Source organism: Fundulus heteroclitus, chromosome 9 (genome assembly GCF_011125445.2).
Source record: "Fundulus heteroclitus isolate FHET01 chromosome 9, MU-UCD_Fhet_4.1, whole genome shotgun sequence".
Classification (NCBI taxonomy): Eukaryota; Metazoa; Chordata; class Actinopteri; order Cyprinodontiformes; family Fundulidae; genus Fundulus; species Fundulus heteroclitus.
The window spans coordinates 25,636,749-25,652,385 of record NC_046369.1 but is presented as its reverse complement, the minus strand read 5'-3'; the positions used below and the strand labels follow the sequence as shown (position 1 = coordinate 25,652,385).

Sequence of the window (15,637 nt, the reverse complement as noted above, 5' to 3'; positions counted from 1 at the left end):
TTTTACTTTTGTTTGCTGCATGTATTTAATTAGGCATACCACTGAAAAACTGCTAGAGGAACCAAATAAATGTAATCTAATTGTTTAACGTAAAGTCTCCATTCTGTCTCGAAAAAGCAAACTTTTAGTATCACCTTATCAATAATTTTGACCATAACGTACAAAATTACCATTTCATTTCTGACTTGGTTCAGAACCCAAAAAGGACAGACAAATTCTTCAGGCCTTTTCCCTTACAAAATACTTGAAAATATAAGGTATGTCTTTAGCCTTTTAGAATAATTAATATTCTGCATCTCTTTAAATTTAAACTTTTTGCCATATGTCAACAGAGATACAATGCGAAAACAGTGAAAATGCACAAGGGCTAACACAAAATTTTAATAAAAGAGCAAAATCATGCCTATATTTACATGGCAAATACAGCGTTCATACCTGCCATGAAGACATTTTCTTTATTTATCAGCAATTGAGAAAGATGCTGTGTTTATAATATGTAATGTTAGCTAACTAGAAACAACATGAACAACATGAAATTGCTTTTATAACTAAACTAGTGCACTGAAAGAAGTAAGGCCAAACTTTACATGCTGTTTATTAGTTAACTTAAGAAAAAAAATTCATTTTAGTTCTCCTCATTAATACTTCAGATTTCAGGAAATCCTGAAACATACTGGTGTAACGCATCATAAATGTATGATCCTGAAGTAGAACCATTAACATTTGTTTCTGCTGCTTTTAGCAAGGTGAAAACAGATCACCAAGGAGGAAATTCACCAAAGAAAACACCGGGTGGTGCTTTTGAAATGACACAGAATCTTTAGGCAGAAGAATTGTGGAAGGGAGTGAACTAAACATTTTTGGATTGTAAGAATATTGTCAGGATTGTGTTTCAATGCAAACTCCTGCAAACTGTGCAGTTTGTATTTGAGTTCAAATGCTGATAAACTCTAATAGACAACAAACAACACAGGGGAAAAAGAGGGTTCAGGGTTATTAGGATAATAAGGATAAATTAAGATAAAGTGTTAGGGAAGCATACTGGAAACAAGCCTTTTAATAATTTTTTTTTGTATGACAATCCTGGCAGCAAATCAAAAAATAGGAAATGAGAAATGCTGAAGCATCATGTCAGTAGTCTATGACAATTGGTCTCATAGTTGGAAAAGAGTAATACTTTATGCCAAAGTAAAACCTTTTAGCTCTGATTAAAAGTTTCCAGTGTTGATCAAAAAGGAGACACATCCTGTCAGCCAGGTGCTCTCACAAGTGATCACAAACGGTGTGAATGGAGCCAAAAAGTTGCTGGCTTGCCAGACCTTACCATGTTTTTATTATACTGAGTCAAATCAAAGCATTGGGACTCCCACAGTAAGGAAGGACAAACAAATTGCCCACATCAAGCCCCTTTCAGCCCTCTGAATGAAATTCAGATCTGTCTTGCTGTGAGATGTAATCACACAGAGTAATGGTGAAAATTGCAGCTGAGATGAGAAATAACGTAACTGTTCGTTAGACCTGCAACTTCAACAGTTTAACTGTGAAGAAAAAAAAACAAAACAACACACGATATTTTTTCTGTAACATCATTTCATGTTCCAATCATACCTCACTGTTCCACAATATTAAAACGTCTTTCTAATGTGCAGTTTATTTTCTTTCAAAAGAATCTAAACAAACTTACATTCATGCAGCAGAAAACTGATTGTGATGTTCATCTAAGAACTAATGGGATAGCTTAAAGCTGTTATCTTCCTCCAATAAATAAATAGAACACCATGAAGATAATTTAATTAAGACTATCTTTCCCATGGTACTTAAATATCTATTTTACAATCTGATTCTGACAATTTTGTATTGAGTTTGATCCACTAAACATTCAGCCACTGTTGACCAGCTCATACTAGTGATCGGCAGGTCCCATACTGAAAAGAAAAAACAGTGGACCAACACCACCAGATGACATGGCACCCCACACTGGACTTTAAGCAATGTGGATTCTGTGCCTCTCCACTCTTCCTCCAGACTCTGGGACCTTGATTTCCAAACATAATACAAAATTTTCATGAATCTGAAAATAGGACTATGGACCACTGAGCAACAGTTCAGTCCAGGTAATTTTTTTCCTTAGCCGAAGATGCTTCTAGCCCATGTCTAGTATTCCTCTGTGCATAGTGATGCATTGACTCCAGCCTCAGTCCACACCGTGTGAAGCTCCCCCAAATTCTTGAATGGATTTTGCCTAACAATTCTCTCAAGGCTGTAGTTCTCCATGTTGCTGGTGCACCTTTTCCTACCATACGTCTTCCTTCCACTTAATTTCCTGTTAATATGCTTGGATACAGAACTCTGTGAACAACCAGGTGCTTCAGCAATGGCCTCTTGTGGCTTCCCATGTTTGGAAAGGGTGTTAATAACCCTTTACAAACAATCAGTCTTCCCAGGATTGTGCCGCCTACTGATCTAGAGTGAGAGGCTGTTTAAAGGCTCAGGAAACCTTTGCATGTGTTTTGAGTTGATTAGCTGATTAGGGCGTGACACTATGAGTTCACAACAATGAACTTTGTCACAGCACTCTAATTTTCCGAATATGTGTAAACCATAATAAACATAATTACAAGAAATAAAGGCTTGGAATTGATCCCCCTATGTGTAATCATTCTAGATAATAGAAAACTTTCACGTTCTGAGACGACTCTCAAATAATACTGCACTTTTACACAATATTCTATGTTTCTGAGATGTACCTGTGAATGCAAACGCTCCTTTTCCAGAAGAACAAATTGTTACTTTCTCTCTATAGCTGACTCATCCATGTTACTTGTCACTGCCTTTTCCTTATTAGTGCACATCACAGAGTCACTAGAAGGGATCTTGACAAGTATAGCTGGCCCAGACTTCAGAAAGCTCAAGGCTATCAACCCAAGTAACTCAAATGCTGTCGCCCACAGTTAACTGAACTTTTCAGACTCCAACAAAACTGCATCATTCTCTTCAAACAATCAAGGGCAAAACACATTTACACCACAACAAACAACTTAATAGTTTTAGAGCATGTACAGACACATCTCCCAATGACAATCTGCAATAGAAATATTCTGATTTCAGCAGCGCTGCAATACTTTTTGTGTTTAGTGAACGACTATTTATATGCAGGTCACATGCATTCAGGCCAGCACCAACAGATATGTTGTTTGGGAGGATGCTGGGTAATGCTGAATGAATCAATATTGATCTAGACCAAAAGTTGAACAACCAGGTTTATTTATTTATTTATTTGCTTTGGACCTTTAGGACTTATTGCAACTCAGTCATACTGAGATCCACCTGCTGAAAGGAGAACAATTTAGTACAGCTGGCCCACATTTGCTTAAACAAATATTATCACCAGCCTTTCTCTTTTTGAAATCGCAAAAGCATCTATTTCTAATCATTTGCAAAAATATAAGCTCCTTAAAGATGAGCTGATTTTCTGACACGACTCCCTGTTTGTAAGCAATAGCTGGGTGGTTTCAGTTCAGTAAATTTAATCACTACTACAGCTAATCAAAATAGAAAATCAAACTAAGTAACAGGTAGGAGTGTTGGCTTTGAATGTGCAACATAAGGGTTTAAACGGTACTATAAAAGTAAGCCAGGCTGATAATGTGTAGCACTCTTGGTTTAGTTCAGTTTAGTATCAGTCTGGGGCTTCTGCCATCAAATCCATTCAGGGATAGGAGCGACATTCAGGAGAAATTTCAAAACCGATTGGTAGAAGCGACACCTAATGCCCCGCCTACCAAAGGTTGCTTTTAGTCAATTACGGTATAAAAATGCACAAAGGATTCTGACAACAGATGTGATGACAGCAGCAGCTACACATCTGTGCCTACTGCGCTGCAATGTTTAATTTGGTTCGGCTGTGGGTTCGGCAGCTCTTGCATTCGTCACAGCTGTATGTCCCGCCTTAAACCAAAATACTGCAACATGATTGGCCGACTCGTGCTGGGTCGCTACGTGAACCGTTGAGGCAGGGGCAGGACCAGATGGTTTCTTGTGCGCACAAAAACAGCTAGAATTCAGCTTGCAGGCAAAGTTAGTAATGAGGAGCAAAGGTCAGGTTGCAGATTTCACAGGAATTCAAAAAAAAAATCTCAAAATGTCAGCTTTTAAAGGGGAAGGTGCTGGCTTTATGTTGCTGCGACTTGCTTCAATCGCCATGTTGTTTTTAATCACATGAAAGAGTTTCTCACCATGGTGCAAATCCACTGGTCAGGGAATCCAATCGATTCACAGGATTTTCTGACTTAAATTTGAGCTGGGAAAAAATATACTGAAATGCATTGATGAGTCGATACTTTTACCCACCACTGGTTCTACTTGTTGTAATTTTTTTTAGTATTTATAAAAAAGCTAATTATGTACAACACGTGAATATTTATTGTACTTAGTTTTTTTTGTGGTACATTTATGGGTTAGGGTTAGTATAGATATCTTTTGGCTATATGACTTGAAGTATAAACAAATGGGAGCCTTTGCTCTGTTCCTGTGATGCTCCGGACATTATAGGGCGCAGGAAGACACAATCACATTAGAAATTATCTATTTGACACAGAAGCATACACAGTTTCATCACCACATATGCCAGGCTCCTGTGTCTTCCTTGGAGGTTAGAAATGTCGCCATATCAGTGCTGCAGCACTGCAACTGCAGCTGACTAAGTTGGCTAACAAGTATCTCACCACACAGGGAACGTACATCGCTTTTTAATTTCATCCCCAATCGGCCAATTTATAATAAAATTAAAATTAACATTACAACATATATTAAAAAAAAAGGAAAGATAGTGGCGCAGCTTTACGTTCCTGGTGTCTGTAAAGTCCTTTGTTCATCAGCCCCTTCCTCAGGGTTTGAGAGTGGTTCTGGGAGGAACTCAGAGTTGGATAACACTGATATGGAACAAACAATTACTACACTTATCTAAATCTTTATAGGAAGACCAAAAAAAAAAAAAAAACATTTACATTAAATTACCAAATTTTACTGGTGATTTTTTCCCCTTATGATTGCCCTTACAGCTCTCTGGCTACATGTCGTAAGAGAGATATGCTGCCTCTGCTTCCCAAGAAGCCTAAAAGACATCGAGACATGAGCAAGCAGCATCGGGGAAAAAGGGGCCATTTTTGTATTTAACGTGTCCTGCACCTCATGTATGAATTGCCATGTTCCACCCTTTACCACTACATTTTGCTTCCTACTTTCCTTCAGGCTTCAATAATGTATTTTTTAGCTGAGAAATTTTAGGACACCCTACCACTTAATAGCTAGTGTTGAAATAACTTGCTTGAGATGCTGCTTGAACTCATTTACCAGTCTTCCACATCCGTCTGAAATGTTTAAAGGGTTTCTTGTGTGTTCAGCCCATTTCAAGTCGCCCCCACATCATCTCAAGTAAATCAACATCCAGGAGTTTATATTTCCTAATTCTTCCCCGATTATCTTACAGATATTTTCCTCGAATGTGGCAGAATTTATAGTGGGTTTTATTATGATGAGGTGAGCAGGCCTGCTACAGCAAAGCATCCCCATACTATGGCACCACCACCTCCATCCTTCACAGTTAGTATGACGTTTTCTTCCTGGAGTGCTGTGTTTTGTTTATGCCAAAAATCTCCTCCATGCTAGTGTTGTAAATAACTAAATTTTAAACTAAAATATCCAAAGAACATTATCCCAGAAGTTTAGCTCTGTCTTCCTTGCACAACCTCTTTAAAAGTCAAACACGTGCAGTCTCTTTCTGATTGTAGAGCCATGCACTTCTGTATCAACAGTAGCAAGTCTGCCGAAGGCCCCATTAACAAATCTTAAAAGTTGTTGGAGCCTTCTTTGAGTGTATTTAAAAAGAACTTCATTTTTATTGCATGATATTTATTTATTTGTTTCTTGAATTGGTTCTGAATAGCAATTGGCAGGCACACATAGGTTTTTTTATGCACCTCCAACTACTAATAACTTGTAAACATTTGGCACTAAAGTGTTTTTAAACATAGTTTATGTTATACATTTACTGTCAATTTGGCTTTAAAATGCCTTAATGTCTTTACATAAAAAAAGATGTTCAGAAAGGTTTCTTGCTGCTGTCTACATGCACAGTGAGCAAAAGAGTGAAACAACTTGATGCATTGCTCTATTAAGTAGCATTAAACGTATGTAAGAGGTGTTCCAGCATGTATATGTTGACTTATTATTTCTGAAAATAGACTGAAAATCTGAATCCACGTAAATCAAGGCCTTATGAAAACATAGGCCTTTGTTTTTGTGATCTGTGTTTTTTTTCCCTCCTTCTTTCCTCTGTTATTTTCACATGTTATCCTCTGTTTCCATTGTGTCAGCCTAAACAGTTCAGATGGCAGTGACGTTATGGTGAAAGCAGGGGGAGTCCACTCCAGTAATGTGAAAAATTGAGCCCTTATTTGCGGTGTGAAGGACCCAGCAGCGAGCGTCAGTTCCTATATACCCCATTTTTTGCACTGTACAGGATCGCACAGAGATTCCCATGAGTTCTGGGGCAATGAAATTTTCATGGTGGAGGCCGGTGTGATCTGAGGGGCGCTGCACACCAGCGATGGGCACCTGCCTCGGCTGCAATGCATTATTTAAAAACACTCATTCAATCCAGGCTTCAGGGGACACCTTTTGTTACTCTGTCAGAAGCAGTAAGTGTAACTTTGCAGAACAGGAGCTTCTTTGCAAGCCAATAATGCCTTTTTCTTTTTTTAAAGAACCATGTACAGTACCACATTGGTAATAGACGGAAACCGAAGGTTAGCCCCTGGTTCTTTTTTCCTCTGCGGACACCATAAACCTAAATTCCTCTTTAGTGACCCTGCTACTGCTTACACGTGTCATTCAGGAATAAAAGATGAGATGCTTACAAGACAAGCCACATGCAGCCTTCTCAGTGTCTCTCGTTTCTTCTACACTGGCTTTCACTCTCTCATATCTGCTGATGAAATGCAACAAAGAAAAAAAGCTGATGCAAATCGTATGCTGGGACGTGGGAGATCAGACTGAGTGGGAGGAGGCTCGTTTGACCTGAAACTGACTCAACATCACGGCCCATGATAGCAGGTTCACTGAACATCTGTCTGTCATGCTCTTTTAGCTGCAGGATCACGTGCATCTATTTTTACTCCATACTCATTGAGCAGGATTGTAGCCAGAGGACAAAAAAAAAAAAAAAAACATCTACTAGCCTCTTTGTGATCTTCTCCCTTTTTTTTAGGTCTTCCTTTTCATGCAAGCGAGACAGCTCTTTGTTTCACATCTATTCATCAAGAAGATCTCTCCGCCTGCCTCGTCTTGAGGAGCAAACCTGACATTTAGCCTCAGGCCGTCCCAGCCAACCTTCCCTTCCCTTCAGTCGCCTCCAGAGATGAGGGCATCCCAGCTGAGTTTAGCCAGCTAAAGCACAGACAGTTCGAAAATTAACTTTCATGTCTTGGTTTGAATAATTCAGCAGAGATCACAGTGTCGGAGTGAGGTAAGGTGTGCAAAAAGGTGATGGAGCAATAAACTGAAGCGGTTTTTGCTTTTAGCGAGAGATAAAATAAAGGGATACAGACACAGTGCTTGCCAAACTGATCAAATTCCTTGACCTTTTTCACATTTTGTCAACTTTTAAATGTGACACTGTGACATAAAGCGCCACATAATGTATAAAGGTATTCAACACGCTTTATTCTATTACCCCATCATTAAATCAGGGGCAGCCAACTGTGTTTAGAAGTCAATAAATTAGTTAATTGTTACTTTGCATTAGATACTCCCTGAGTGAATATCCTGCACACCACTTCATCTAATTACAGCTGCAAGTCTTTTGGGGGGGTTTGTGTCAAATAGTTTTGCACATCTAGAGGTTTTTGACTCCTTGGCAGAAATATTTATATCCCAGTAAACTTGGAAGAAATGCATAAGTGAAGTCTTGTCACAGATTCTCAATAGTATTAAGCTCCAGGCTTTGACCATCCTAATACATGACCGTGTTCTGATCTGAACCATTCCATTGTTTCTGGCTGTATGTTTAGAGTTGCTGTTACACTGCGAGGTGAGCCTCCAACATGCTTGCTTCCCAAGTTGCCCTGTATTTAATCATGTTCTTATCATTCTGAAATAATTGCCAGATTTGGGGAGAGCATGACACACTGCAGGATTCTCACACCTGAGCCGTGCATATCTGCAGCTCCTCTAGAGTTACCAAAGGGCCTCTTGGCTGCCACCCTGATCACTACCATGCAGGTGGGCTGATCATCTCACAATTGTCTTCTGATTCCCGAATCAGTGTGTTCATATTAAGGCTGGTTCGGCTGGAGGTTTTTCTTCCTGTTACAGAGGAGTTTTCCTCTCCACTGTCGCTTAATGCATGCACAGAATGAGGGAATGCTGCAAAGACTTCAGTGTTCTTCCAGGAGGAGTGAATGCTGCATCAAGACTCGATGCAAACTGCTGGGTTTCCTTAGATGGGAAACGTTTTGATACATCTTCTGTATGATTTGACTGAATTTAACCTTGTGAAGTGCCTTGATTTGACGTGTTGTGAATTGGTGCTATCTACATAAAATTAAATTGAATAATTGATCTCCTTGTCTGTGTCCCACATCTTTTCTTTTTTTAAATAAGGAATTGAGCAATACTCTGTGAGATGTTTACAGTGCAGATATCAGTTTCATAACCTGACCTTGTCTAAAACTTCTACACAACTTAATCTGTAAAATGATAAAATGCGGAAAGGTAACCATAGATAATAAGGCGGGCAACAGAAACGAAGAGATAAATAAAGTCAGATGGAGACGAGTGAGATGCTCGGTGCCTGTTATGGACCCCAGTGATGCTGTGGAGATGTTCCACTGGAGCTTATTCCCACCGCGCACGCCGTTTCTGTTTGCCAGCCTTTGTTCTGGCAGTTCCTTTGTCAAAACAAATCAGCGTCAATGAGCATGTAAACACAAACGGCTTTAGCCACGGGTTAATCCAGACATTCTTCACACATGCGCATGAAACGCATCCGCATTCAGATGAACGCATAAATACAGCATGATCATCTCACTGGTACCCATTTCAAGTCTGATAATCTCCTTCTCCCTCAGAGACACATCGGAGGCATTTCTGAAGATTTGAGATGAGAAGTATTTTCTCATATTACTAGTAAAAATTTCCCATTAATGAGTTTCATCAACGAGTAGTTAATGAGGGCAACAATGACATAACCTACCATGAAGCAATTAGTCCAAATATTCAAAACACTCATCTGTTTCCTATCATCACCTGACACTCACCTCATTGCTGTACGCACAGATGCTTTCCTCTGTATGTTAATAAGAGACAAACTGTTCTGCTCTGTGTGCAGTGTTGCCAAACTGATTAACAACTTCAGGCACAGAGCTTCAATATTTATACTGCCTACTTTATTTCAAGTGCGAAGGGCAACAAATTTGTGCGGATGCACCAAAAGCGGCTGACAACAGGCGGCATTAATTGACTGTTGACACATCTGAATGGGAGCGCCGTCACCCCAAAGGGCGCTGGGGGTAAATCAAGGGTTTCTTTACTTTGCGAATACTGTTTCTGCTCGTGTTCCTGTGCTGTTCTTTATGCTTCCTTCAAAAGACTAAAATGCAGATGACTGCGCCATCTGTGTAGACTCAAAACCATGCATTCAGACCTGAAGATCCCTGTTAAATGGCATGTAAATAGGTGGGAGGGGCCAGAGGAGGAGCGGAGGATGTAAAGAAACTGGCATTCAAAACAAACTGATTAACTTTGCACTTGAAGTTCTTCACCCAAACAAATCTAGAATCACTTGAAATAACACCAAAACACTGGAAAGTATTAAAAATGATTTTGCTCACCAAGCCCTAAATATGGTCCTTTTGAAGAAAACATATTTGATCAAGCTTTTTGAACAAACGTTTTTTTTTTTTGTGAATGGGACCTTCTATTTAGTTTCCCAGATTTACAAGTTGAAAAAAGTTTATTATATAAAAAAACAAACAAAATGTAACGCTGCTCTTTAATTTTACATTTCCTGCTTCTTCTGGTCCTGGCAGAGTCTGGGATCTATACAGAGCAGTTTATAGGGGGGGAGGAAGCAAGATCAACACTGAACAAGTTAAAAGTCCATCAAAGAACAGCAAAGAGACAAACAGGACAGACATCCAAGCACACCACAGGGAAATTTACGGTGGCCAATCAACCTGACATACATGCTTTTGGATGGTGTGAGGAGGCTGGGAGAAAACATGCAAACTGTAAGCAGAAAGTCCCAGCCGGAAATCAAACCCAGGACCTTGTTGCTGCCTTAACATCTGCTGACATGATTCTGTTTTTTACTCTTTTCAAAATACACTTTAATTAGAACTGCACTGAGCAGACTTTTCCTGGCCAACACCAGTCACTGGCTTTCTCTATGTTCTGGCTTGCTGATTCCAGTTTAGACGGATTCTGATTTCGCTTTTATGAATAATAATACACACAAAAAAAGATGATGTGCAGGTTATTTCTTAAATATAGCCGTTTTGCATCCTAGAGAAAATTAAAGCATTACAAGGTTGTACTAATTTACGCATCACATTAAATTAAATTAACTTTTATTAGATTCTTACCACAGCAAACTAAACTGAATCAGAATAAATGCTGATGGTCGATGCATTTATAGACTTAAATGGTGGGAATTCTTAGTTTTGAGGCAAATAGTAAAAGAAAACTCACATTTCTCAGCAACTGACTCGCAAATCATTAATCAGAGCCAATCAAGGGAATACCGTCTGATTCTGATCTCTGGTTGACCGATTAGTGCTAGTTAAAAGGCTAAGAAAAAAGAGAAGAATAACAATAAATTGATACGACTATATGCATCAGATCTTTCTCTCAATTTACTATCACACTAAATCTGTTCTGCTCACACAAAAGGCCTTATGAATAATAACCTTAAACAAGGATCTTGTGTAAAGCTGTCCCTACCCCCTACACTCCTGCTACCTGTGATCTGAGGAAAGCAAGGCCAGCCGGCTGCATTCCACTTATATGGCGGGGCCTTGGTCGTGTGGAGGAATCCATCTAATTGTTTGCGTGGCTGTCTGTGTTGTGTTGCATTTCTGAACAAAATCAAGACTCCGTTTCAAGGTTTTACAGGATTTCTTTTTGTAAAAATCCAACACTGTCAAGCACAGCATCCTATACACACTTAAGCACACAGTTGAGCTTGTATCTAGGAACATTTTGTACACTAAGCCTGAGCTCCACAGTATGTAACTGAGCCGTTCAGTACTGTAAACCCTTTCTTTCCTTGCGCCTCACATTCAAAATCCACCACTTTACGCATTGCACACACCAGACTACCTGCAAAATACCAACAACTGCCCCGCCCTCACTAGGCATACCTAAAATTAAGCATTAATATGGTAGCAATGGTTATTTAAAAAAGAAAAAAAAAAAGTTGCACAACAACCCAAAGAGTGACACCATACTGCATGCTAGTCACGTTCTTTGTCTGTTAAGGGAGACAGAAACTTTAAACAACATTAAAGAAACTATCAAACTAGTCGACTGAAGATTTTTAGAGGCAAAGGTAAGTTCCTGCACATAACAGATGGACATCTGAAAAAAAATAAAAAATGAAAAATTAAGTCAACAGCACTTCTTGTTGTTTTAAAATATAAAGATGGAAAAATTATAAAACTGCACTGCAAGAGCAACACAAGGAGGCAGTTTATTAAAATGTTTATAGACGTAACCATTAATATTTCATTCCACAAGTTTTTCTATGAAACATTAATGCTCTAGTGTAACTCACATCTTCTGTCCACACCCATGTGGTCTGACTCCCTCCAGCTGTGCAAGCGAAACATTTCTCTACACTGATGCTGTATTTCTTAAACGGTGGCGTCAACAAGTTTTGCGTTTCTCCCTGAAACATTGCATCACCTGTTCTTCATTAAAACAACACCAAGAAAAACATGTTAGTGCAGCAGCTGCATTGTGTTTCTAGCTTACTTTTGCTCTCTGGTCTCAGCTCGGCTTCGCGTCCTAAAAATTTCCGTACGCGTTATTAAATTAGAAAAACCTGATGTTGAATCCTCACAGAAGGAGCAGCAGCTTTGATACAAAGCTCTTGTTTTATTGGCATATATGTCCATCTGGAGTGCCGACCTTTCATTAGGCCAATATGTAAAGAGTTGAATGAATATGTAAATATGAATATGATAATTCCACGAGGCCACCATTGTGAGCTCCGCAGTTACAAGGGAACATGTGTTAGCCCTGCGGGGCGAGCTAGGGTGACAAGACAGGTGAGGGGAGAGGCCGAGCCTCTCCTGCGATGTGTGGACGTTACCTGCTGGCCTGTAACGTTTAGACAAACCAAGTACAGTGCTTTGCGAAACAGTTTGATGAGTTACAACCAAAAACCTGATTGTATTTTGTTGGGATTTTACGTAATAGGCGACATGAAGTAGTGCATAATAGGGAAGTGGAAGGAAAGTTATACGTGAGATCGAAATAATGTTTTACAAGTAAAAATCAGAAAAATGTGACCTTGTGTTCAAATCCCTTTATGCTAATGGTTATAAATGATATCAAGTGTATTAGTAAAAGAGCTTTCAGTTCTGTGTATTAAATCTTCAAGTGTGAACGCTGGTCTTCAATACTGAACATTCGTTTTGGTGATCATGCAAAAATAATAGATGTGGCAGAAAAACTAAAATACTGCAAAATATCCCAAACAACTAACTAACAAGGTGATAAATGGTGGTGGCTGCATCATGCTGTGGCAATGCTTTTTTTTCAGCAGTTTCAGGGAAGCTGGTCAGACTTGGAATGGACACCGGGCAGGAAGTTCACATTCCTACAATGTTATTGGTTTAAATCAAATCATATGCATCTCTTAGAATGGCCCAGATATGAAAGTCCAGACATGAAACCAATTGAGAATTTAAAGGACATAAAAACCTGTCTGAAGATATACTGTATGTATGCCCTGCCTTTCAAACTCTCATCAGTATTGTGTTCCTTCCACTTCACACTTATGCACTTATTACTTACTTACTTATTGCATAATTCTTAGAAAAAAAAATAGCACTGGTGCTTGTAATGTGACAAAACATGGAAAAAGTTTTGAAAAAGGCATGGGAAGTTTTTGCATAGCACTGTAAAAAAAACAAAAACGTAAAGATAAGACAGAAATCTTTAATAGTAAAGGCAACTTGTTACAAATAAGTGACAGATGTTTGAATAGAAGTAAACAGGAGGGCAAACAATAAACAGGAGGTTTTATAATTTATAAGCAGCCTAGAATCAGACGCGTTCATCATTTGCTGCTTTTCTCAAAAGACTTGTAGTTCTTATGAGTTAAATTATTAATCCTCCTCCTACACTATCATTTGAAATACATCCTGCCTCTGCACTGATTTCACTCCCAGTGACACATGCAACATAATCCACTGTCCCCCGAACAAGCGGGGTGCAACTAAAAACTAACTAAAGACACATCAGTTAAATTATATATCGCTTTTCACCATACTGTAAATAACCCACGCTCCACAAACAGGTGTAAACGGAGATGCTAGTGCTTCATATGCAATATTAAAGCATCATATGCTGGTTCAAAGGTCAGCCTGCCTGCTGCTGCTCATAAAGCCACATGGGACTGTTTTCATTTAAGATTCACTCCCCCACATCAACACACACACAAACACGAATGCATATACACCGACACTCAATTTTCCAACAAAATCATGTGAATCCAGGGTGAAATCAAATGCTCCCTGCAAGCAAATGTGAACAAAGTCGTACTCGAGGAAGCCTCCACTAAGCGCATGAGCGACTCACATCACTAGAAAGCTTAATCAATTGAATATGACACCACGGTGCATCTAAACAAATAAGAGAGTCTCAAAAGAAATTCGGTTTCCATCACATATGTATGACGGGGGTCGTGTAGCAGCACAGCCCCCCAGGACTTGACATTGTTTTAGGGATTACAACTGCATCTCCATGGGGAGCCCGGCTCGCTGCTCCACAAACTCGCACTCGTTTGGTGCGTAAAAATAGGAGTCCTAATGGTGATCAAAACAGCACCACGATGATCCAAAGAACTCTCTGAAGGCTCCCGTAAAGAAATAACTTTTTTTTTTTTTTACTCCACTGAAGATTGGCAGGAAAAGGGCAGACATCACTCTGTTGGGACTGTGACATTTAAAAGTTGCTCATAATAAACCAAAAAAAGTGGAGCAGCGCACCAAGAAGCAAATTCGCGTGAGACTAAAAATTAGAACTGCTAACACAGTTTTTTTATATATATCTTTTTGGATAACATACACGTTGAATAAAGTTTCCTTCTGACACCAAATCAGCGCTTTTCAGTTTAAAAGTTAAGCACCATTGTATGGTTGCTGAACGGGACAGAGCTTCCCCCCTCGCCGCCTGAAGTGCCTGCGCCTTGTGTTTTACGCTCCAAAAAACGCACAGCCTGCGCGCTTCACGTCCCTAAAAAGCACCGGATCCATTCAAAGCATCCGGCGTCTTCATCCCTGAAAGTTTCAAGCGAGCAGCCCAAGCATCCGCGGACACACGCGTTTACCCCCCAACGACCATGCCTCCTCAACTTTTGCCGCCGAACAAGTGCGCGTTATGAAAAATAACCAGAAACACAAAAAACACAACCCGTCCGCATTTCCGATGCCCCGCAACAACTTACAGAGGTGTTCGCTCACATTGTCAGACAATATCGTGCGCATAATTACACGCGAGAGGCGCGTTTTTGAAGGAAAAAGTTTCAGAGACGCACCTCCAAGGTGGTCGGATGAGTTGAGGAGGAGCGCACTTTACTCCAGCTCACTCCTTTTAAATTACACTACCTAGTTTAGAAAGTTGTGCGCCCCTCCGCTGCCCCCCTCGCCCGCACAGATAAGCAGATAAAAAGTCTCGCAATAAAGCAACACAATCCACTTACTTTTCTCTCGCTTGGCTATCGGAAGGGACGACAGCTCCTTTACCTTTGGCGTACATGCTGAATTCTGTTTTAAGACTTTTGCCCCACTCAACACCTGTCAAAGAAAGCAGCCAGGAAAACGCTCCATCTCCATAGCTACCCCTTTAGTGTTTTTCCTCCCCCCCTCCTCCCCTCTTCTCCTCCTCCCCCTCCTCCCCACCCCCCTCCCTCCTCCTTCTCTCTCCTCTCCCTCCCTCCCTTCCCCTCTCTCTTTTTTTTTTTTTTTTTTTTTTTTACATCTCCAACATTGGCCACAAATCAGGCACAGTTTCTACTGGGGGGACTTGAAACCGTCCGCTATTGGATTTTTTTCTACTTCTCAGTCGCTGTTCCACTGACCTACTCCTCCTCCCTCCGTTCTGCGAACGGTGGGGGCTCCTTAAAGGGAAACGCACACTTTTTGTTTGTGAAGTTTCATCAAGATGAGGAGGGGAAAAAAAAGGTTGGCTGGGGAAAGGTTTGCTGGTACTTTTTTTACTCCTCTGTTTGGGACAGGATAGCTGTTTTCTCCTCCTGTTTGTCTTTTAAAACATATCAGGACTTTGACTCCCTCTTGATCCATTCACAGGGACGGGAACACTATCTAATGTAACCTGGTCTTACAGACTC

The 15,637-nt window shown here is 40.0% G+C and overlaps 1 pseudogene; it reads right to left on the bottom strand.

Annotated features, from left to right (window-relative positions):
- LOC118556474 overlaps positions 1-15,161 on the bottom strand; it is a 116,190-nt pseudogene extending 101,029 nt beyond the window's left edge.
- Between the last annotated feature and the right edge of the window lie 476 nt (positions 15,162-15,637).